Source organism: Camellia sinensis, chromosome 5, assembly GCF_055761805.1.
Source record: "Camellia sinensis isolate YWXY chromosome 5, ASM5576180v1, whole genome shotgun sequence".
NCBI classification, from domain to species: domain Eukaryota; kingdom Viridiplantae; phylum Streptophyta; class Magnoliopsida; order Ericales; family Theaceae; genus Camellia; species Camellia sinensis.
In genome coordinates, this window is record NC_138965.1 from 20,388,814 (window position 1) to 20,397,556 (window position 8,743).

Sequence of the window (8,743 nt, forward strand, 5' to 3'; positions counted from 1 at the left end):
TTGGTAACCTCGACCAGTCTTTGTTTGAATCTGACCTCGGCAATGAAGTCAAAGCCACATGCTTAATGAGAACCCAAGTGGAGCTTAAGTTCACATTAGAGGGCAGAGGGCTAGAGAATGATGCTTGGGAGTTGGAATCTACAAGCTAAAGTTGGTTTAACACTTGTTGAAATTTTAAAAAAAATTTATAAGTTGAAGTTAAGCCAAGATTATGTTGAAAGAAGTATCTACGTACTTGCCGAGATTACTATGTTGCCAAGACTTGGAAAATAGTAGAAGACAGAAGTCTTGATAAACATTTATGAAAATATTTTTACAAATGTTTTCAAGTTTTAAGCCATGGCCGAGATAAACAGTCAACAGTTATACCCGAAATATTTTACCTCGAGGAAATTGCACAGTTAAGGTGTACTTTGAAGACATGCAGAATATTCTAAGTATGGAATCATACAAGACAGTAAAGAAAAGACAAGCATTCAAATACTTAGTAAAAAAAGAAGACTTGCATTCAGATAAGGAAAGAAGGCACTTCGGCCTGACATAGAAGAATAATTGTTCAGATTACAAAAAGGCACATCGGCCAAATAAAGAGCTAAACATTGTTTCAAAAGTTTAAAAAAAAAAAAGTAAGTACAAGAAATAAAGAAGAGCATCAAAATGAACTACTTGGCATCGGTAGCGGACTGTGTCTCGACCCTAGAAGACAGTTGGGAAGACTTCTCGACAGCCTTCTCAGCCTCGAGTTTGGCGTCGATCTCTTGTAGAGTCTGATCGATGCTCCTCTCGGCGATTGGCACCTCGGAGGTTGTTTTCTGGGAGGAGGCACCCTTTGAGACTTCATCTTCCTCATCTTGAGTCAAGTTCAAGACTTGCTTATTCAGAGTTAGGGACTTGGCCCTAGCAGCTTTTTCCGTCTTCTAGACCTCAGCTTCCTCCTCAGACTCAGCCTTGTTCTCGGATTGGCTTGGAGTAAGGGGGAATGGCAGGACAAGTCGGCTTTCGTCTTTAAGCGGAGAGTCCTCGGGCAGCCAGTTCTCTCAAAATAGCCATCTAACTAAGGGAGTAACCCTTGTTGCATGCCCTCTTAACCTGCTTCTTGTAGTCCTCGCGGACATCGGCTGCCCCTTCGGCGTACGTCTTCTCGTTCGCCGCCTTGATCTCGGCCTCTTTTGTGGCTAAGGCAGCAATGAGCTCAGCTTGGGCTTCGGTGGTCTTCGCTTCGGCATCTTTTTTCTCAACCTCAAGGACCTTAGCAATGGCCTCAGCAGCTCCCGCCTTCTCCTCGGCCTCGTCTTAGGCTTGTTTTGCTGCCTTGGCCTGATCTATCAGTGTCTTTATCTTGGCCTCAGCTTTGTTGATTGTCTTCAGCAAACTAGCAGCCTCCTTGGTCTTGTTGACCAACTCCTTCTTGATGTTAAAAGCTTGCATCGCGAAGGAGTGGGCGTGCTGGATCGCCTAAAAGAAATGGGAAAACAAAAGTTAGTAAAATTCTCTAAGTATGGAAAAATAGAGAATGAAAAGTACCAAGTGTTGGGGGCTTACTTGAACGGAGTGCTGCAACATTAGAGCGAAGTTTTCATATTCGCTGACCTCGGCGTTGCGTTCGAGGTCTTTTGGAAGGAGCAAGGCAGTGGAGAGAGCGACGCCGACTTCAAGGTCAGTCGCGCTATCGTCGACCCTGACTGGTTTGTCCTCAATAGTGATGGGAGGGGCCCAGGGGGCATCAGATTTCATGGACTCCGAGGTTGTCGCAGACTCTGACATCGGCTTTTTTGACAGGGTTGATTCAGATGGAGCGGCCTCGGCGGGCCTCTTCTTGGCGGCGGAGGCACTTTTTTCTACCTCAGCAATTTTGGAGATCGGCAAAGTATCCTCAGAGTCGATCTGAGTTACTGTTGCCTTAAGTTGGGCTTTTTTCAGTCTTTTTGGCTTTGGCTTTGACTGAGACTGGGATGGTGAAGGTTGTGGGGTGACAGAGTCAAGGATGTCGGCTAAAAGGTCGTCTGCTACAGCCTTCTTATAACCCATCTCGACGGCTACAATTCGACGTTGGCGTTTGCATTGAGAAGGTATGATTAGTTGTGGAGCCGAGGTTGATGGTTGTTCTACTGGACCAGAGGTTGATCCCTGATTTGGCCGAGGTGATGAAGTTGTAGCAGGAGTTGTTGCTGAAGGAGGAGACTTGTTTTTTCTCGAGACGTCGGGTAGTACCGACTTGTAAGTTGGGATGTAGTTGAGTAGAAAAGGAGCTTTTCGCTGCATAACTGGCAGACCCAACAGCTTCTTAAAATCCTTGCTGGGATAGAAGTTTTTGCAGAAGTCCTTTGGAGGCTGAAGAAGAACTGCAAAAATAAAACATACAGACGTTAGAACATATAAAAATATCAAAGTAAAAAAGACTTGAGCAAGTAAAAGTAAACACTTGGCTCTTACCATCTCCCTCTCTGAACAATGTACAGCTTAGAGGGTAGAGGTGAAGGTCATCATCTGGAATGAACTGCCAGTTGCTCGACACGATGAAGTAATCATCCCCGGCACCCTTATTGGAATCAGGGAGGTCGGCGATGAATTTGTATTGTGTGGACCTCATCTTAAGGTAATAGACGTAGTATTTTTCTGACTTAAGGCCACACATGGTGTAGCAGTACTGGATGTCGGCTAGAGTTACCCTAGCATTTTCTCGGCTAGCTAAGGCAATGATACTGTTGATGACTCTGTAAGAGTTAATGGCTAATTGCATTAGGTTGAGTTTATAATAGTGAGGGACTTCTCAGAAAAGGATATCGAGAGGGAGCCTAAGTCCATACTCTACGAAGGCTATGACTGGAAAAAGCATAGAGTCGTCCTTAGGCATGATGGAGTCCTCCTCCCCAGCCAACCTGAGGTGGACATCAGCATGGATGGCAAACTCCTGCCTAAAGTATTCTAGCTTAATTGGGGTGTCTACCTTCCACCTCAACATACCCATGACGTTGGCTTAAAGGGAAAATGTTGGATTACAAAAGGAAGTGGTTTGTTAGGGTTTAAAGGACCTCGACAAAACCTAAACGAATGCTGGGGCAAGGGTTTTTGAGGATCTAAAGGGAATTTGTTTCAATTTTTCCTAAAGTTTGTAAGTTTTAGAACAAGTCCCAAACCTAAGGCTACGGAAACAAGAATTGAGGGCAAGAATCTGGAAAAAGACACAAAAAGCAGAAACAAGAACAATGATTCAGAGTCAAGAATGGTGATAAATTGTCAAGAACACTGTGACAAAGTGTGTACAAGGGTTCGAGACTAAAAACAGTGGCAAAATGAACAAGTGTGTGAGTATGTGTGTATACCCAGAAACAGATGAAACAGAACATGTTTAAGCATACAAAGGGTGAAATTTGAAACATAGACAGAAACAGGAGCATATGAATGTTTTCATCATGGCAAATAAGCAAAGGCAATAGAGTATGAAACTAAAGAAGGGGAAAATAGTGACTTACCACAGATAATCTCGCCGATATGAGATTTGCCGGAGTCTGACGGTGGTAGCGTGCAAAGAAGTGCAGCAAAAGCCTCGCCGGAGGGGGAGAGTGTGTAGACACCCCATTTTTGACCGTCCTCAAGACTTGGACGTCACCATTGGAACACTTGGTAATTACCCTTGTTTGTGTTCGTCTTGAGTTCCCGGAGGTCTCGATTGCGCGCCTTGCCTCAGGATCTCTCGACTTGACCGTGTTGTGTCTGGTTTTGCACCAAACACTTGTGTTTTGCCTTGGAGGGGCAGGGAATGCCTTGTGAGGCATCCCCACACATCACCGGCCATGGCTTGAGGCCACCGGCCAGTGATTTTATGCCATCGGCAATGTATATTGCCGGTCGGCACTCTTTGTTGCCGGTCGGCCATTTATTTTGTCAAAATGGCAATTTTGAATGGCCGATCACTGTTCATCTACTTTTAGTAGATATTTTGTGCCAGCTGTGATAGCTGGCACCCACTCTGCCCCCCTCCATACACGTGTATGGAGGGATTTCCCTCTTGGATGGCTTGTTTTGAACGCCTTACAAGAGGGAGTTGCCTATAAGAAGAGGGCTCCTCTCTTGGCATGTGGGTTACAAAAAATTTCAGAGGGAGCTCTAGATTAGGGTTAGGGTTGATACATATTTCCTATCTCTATATCTCTCTCTTGTGTGTGTCTAGTGTGTGTTTGTCCATATTATTGCACATAAACACATAGTGTTACACCTTCTCTTGGTTGTTGAGGGACCAGAGGGTTGTTCTTGGTGTTCTTGACTGGATTTGAGCTCAAGGAGGCAACAAGATCATCATTTGTGAAGGAGGACTTCAAGGGTAAGAAACTAGTCCCTTTTTACCCCATTTTTGCACATTACTTTTACCTATCTTGCAACTGTTTTTTGGCTTTGCATATAATACATAAAATTTCTGTTTTTAAGGCCTCTAAATAGTTTGTTAAGAGTGTTTTAAGCTTTGGGGTTGTTTGACCCCTCTTAAGCCTTGTTTGGCCCTTGTTTTGTGCTATTTTGTGTGAGCTCCAGGACTTTGGTGTTTGGGCCTCCTCACCACTGAAATCTTGAGGGATTTCAGTGGTAAGGATGGTGCCTTGAGATCCCAAGAAGGAGAGGGCCACCCCCTCTCCTTGTTGTCCTTGAAAAGGACCATTTTTGCCTCTTGAGGGAGCACCTAGCTTAGGCTCTTGTTGACCATGCCTTAGCTGTTATTTATGCTTATTTTGCCATGAAATAGCATTGTTTTAAGTTGGTTTTGGTACACCATGCTTGCCGAGCATACATGCCTTGTAATGCCATTTTGTTGCCTTAACATGCCTTAGGCTGTAAACCATTGTTCTAGCATGTTTTAGGCTTGGCTTTGTGAAGCTTTCATGTTTATTTTGCCATGATTAAGGTTTGTCCTTAGTTGTTTAGGTCGACTTTGGCATGCATTGTATAGCCCCTTTGCATTTTTGGCTTGTTGGCCTTAAGGGTGTGAGTGTATAGCATGCATTACTTGCTTTGATTTAGTGGGTTGGGACCATTTTCCATGTCATTTCAGTCCACTTAGTATGCTTGTATGCTTGCATTTCATGGTCCCTTTGATGTGTCAAAGGCTTGTGTTGCATGCTCCATGTTTTGGTCATTGTGCATGCTTTTGAATTCAAGTCATTTAGATGCCATCTAAGTAATCTTTTGGGCTTTGTTTTATGTGCTAAAACTCTGTTTTGGGTCATTGAATTCATGCCATGTTTGGTCTTGTTAAGTGTGGTTCAATACCCCTTTAGCTTGCTTTGAGTCTTGGACTTTGCTTGCATACCTTGATTGCATTGTTTGGGTTGGTTTGGCACCATGTTCTTGCATGATTTTCAAAGCTTAATTTACATGCTAATTGTCCATGTTATGCCTCTTTCAAGTGTGCTTGAGAGTTGCCCTTTTGTGCTTAAGTATTAGCCCTTTAACATGTGCATGTGTGTGCGTGTGTTGGCCTCCATGTTTGAGCACTTTGGCCACTGGTTTAGGCTTGTTTGAGAATTGCCTAATCATGTTTAAGTCCATCTCTTTGCTTGTTTGCATGCTCACCTCGCATGGTTGCTTGCATACTTGCATGTACACATTGCACTGTCATGTTGCATCCTTAGCTCGCATGCCTAGGTTGCATTGCATTGTGCATGCATTGCCTCACCTCTTGAAGTGAGTCATGATAGAGGTAGAAGCCCCTTGGTTTGACTATGTGCATTGCATTACATTTGAAATGAAAAATGCACAACTTGGTCTCTTGGGCTATCACGCATTGAAATGCGCGCTTGATGACCAAGGACCATGTCCCTTTGAGTCATAAACATGATAAAGGATATGTTTGGTGCATACATTACTTGAATTGCATTGCCATGCAAAGTTCTGCCCTCTGCTGCTGTCAAAACAGATTCTGCAGGAACTTTTTGCCGATCGATTGCACATAGTGCCGACCGGCAATCCATCCGTGGCCGATAGCTTCATCAACAGCCGATGATCACATCTTACTGCCGGTGGCCATTCTCCTCAGCCGGTGGTGTCTCCCAATGTCCAGGGAAGCAATTCTGAGACTTTGGCAGTTTTCAGAGGGGCAGAGCAGGGAAAACAGAGGCAGCCTACGCATGGCAGTGGACTTCCGAGCAAGACCCGAGCACGCGTGCATTGAGCCCTCATCCCGAGGCCCTTTTTCTTGCTTTCTTAAATTAATTAATTTGTTTAATTAATTTAGTTGGTCTGTAATGATTAATTAGCTAGGATAGTTAATTCATTATTCGAATTGTATTATTCTTTTGGTCCCTCCGAGCGAGGGCGAATCTGTAATAAGTGTAGGTGAGTGTGTGCATGTCTTCCAACCCCCACTTCTTTCTCCCTTTTACTTACCTGCTTTGATGGTTAGTAATAGGTCATGTTTAATTTAGCATACCTTATGCTATGCATGCGTGCGTCATTCATCAGTATTGCATGCACCGGGCTCGACGCATCATGCTAACTGCATTAGTATTTCAAATCTAACTTGAATACATGATGTTGGTGCATTTCACATGCCACTTCTAGGTTAGCGGAGCCTATTCTAGTGGCATTTTGTATGCGTTGCATTAGGCACTTAACATGGACTTGGATCATACATTGATTTGCTAACGAGTTCCCTGTTTTGGCTTAGAGTACTATGTAAGTATTTATGCTTTAGCATCCTTGCATGCGTGTGAGTGTTGCCATGACAGCATGCTTACCATGTGGCTAGATGCTTATGTGTTATAAATTGCCTGAATGCTTGTGGGTGAAGGTTGGATTGTCTGAGTTGGAATAGCTCATTGAAATCCGTGTTTTAGCCTACTCGCGAGTAGCAAATTCCAAAATATTTTTCAAAACAAACGGATATGCAATGCTTATTCCCAAATTAGGTGATCTAGTCTATACTTTTGTGCTGTGCGCATAACATAGTAATTCTAGGCTAATAATCAGGATAAAAACACATAACGTTTTCAAAATTGGATATCACGGTTAGTAGAGGCCGATCTTCGGATCGGGCGAGAGGGGGTGCTCATAGCTGACCTTCCCCAATCGTACCCTAGCTCCCGAGCTAAGGCAACTTTGGTGATGACGGACACGTGGCCTTTGGCACCGAGTCAGGGTTTCCTAAATTCCCCCATAAAAAATATTTAGGTGGCGACTCTGTATCTGGCAAAGCAGTCCATGTTTGGCACTTCTTTTTTAAAATTTTTTTTTCTCAAAACGATTTGCCGGATTTGGACTCTTTGGTTCAGATTAAGGACCGTGACACAAATCGAGTCCGAATTGTAGCGAGGCCCACGGGCGCGTCTACAGAGTGAAAGTGGTTGCAGAAAGCTTCGCAAAAGCAGCAATGGAGGATTTGGGAGTAGAGAGAGAGAGCTTGCACGAAAACGGTGGTGAAAAAGTGAAAAAATGGAGAGAGAGGGGTGATTTTGATCAAACACGTAGAATGGCGGCAAAATGGAAATTAGTGTGCCTAGGATGACGTGCTTGTCAGACGGCACACGCAGATGCGATGCGACTTAATGGCGCGTGTCAGGTACGGCTCAGTAGGGAAAAGTCGGGTAGCAAAAACAGTTGAAATACTGTGCGTGACAGCTCATACGCGTGTTGAAACTCTTGGAGTTCTTGATTTAATAGAGCAGGACCTCGGCTAGAGGGACGATCTCGGCTAAGAAACTTGAACAAACTTGGTTATTGGTTCTGAAGCATTGATGAAAACTGACTAAGTCTTGGTCGTATTGAGCCAACGAATGATGACCTCGGTAATGAAGGGCAAAGCGAGCTTAGCCGATGTGCTAAATGGAAGAAACGATATAGGTTTCATTACCTCAGGATGCCGAGGTAATAGAACCTAGGGGGCAGTTGTGGGGACATAATTTTTGAGTGACAACACGTGGCTGAAGTGGTACCGAAATGCCAGCCGAGGTGCCACGTGTCCTATACATGACGCCGATCCGGGATAAGCGGATAAGGGACAAGAGTCCTAGAATGAGAGAGGACTTCAGTTTGGATAAAGAGAAGACTCTTGGAGAGTTTATCCCAATCTAACTGGGAGTCCAGGATTAGCATTGAGCCAGAGTCCATTGAAGCTAGGCTTCTATTGGGATTAGGTCAGTGTTGGCCATAAAAGAGAGGCACCCTCGTGGGTCTAAAGTACACTTTTTGTATTCTGAACAATGAGTTAAGCACTTTTGCTATCTTTGAGAGATAACTGACTTGATCGTCGGAAAGCCACTGGGTGGACGAACCACCATTGGAATCTTATCTTTTCTGTGACAGGTTGTTCAGGCTTAATCTATTCTGCCGGTGTTCTCCAGCTGAGTACCTGTTTGGCAGTGTGGTCGGAAATTGACACACACACTTGCCATGTTGAAATGTCACATGTTAGAACATCTCCAATGACAAATGCTGTAATAGCATTGCCAATGCTATACTTTGGTAATGAATAGTAGTAAATTGTCAAATTATTGCAATGTTGTTCCAATGGTCACATGCTATTTTAGCAAATCTCAACTAACTTTCCCTCTAATTCTGTAAGTGTTGTTTAGTTATAGGTTTTTTAGTGATTTTTTTATTGTTTATTTTTGGTCTTTTATGACATTTTAAAAACTTTTTTGAAAAAAAAATTATATATTTACATTCCACCTGACTAGACAAACATAAAAAAAAATAATAATAAAATTGAAAAAAAAATATAAACATAATTCATCCCACTATTCACATACCATTACAA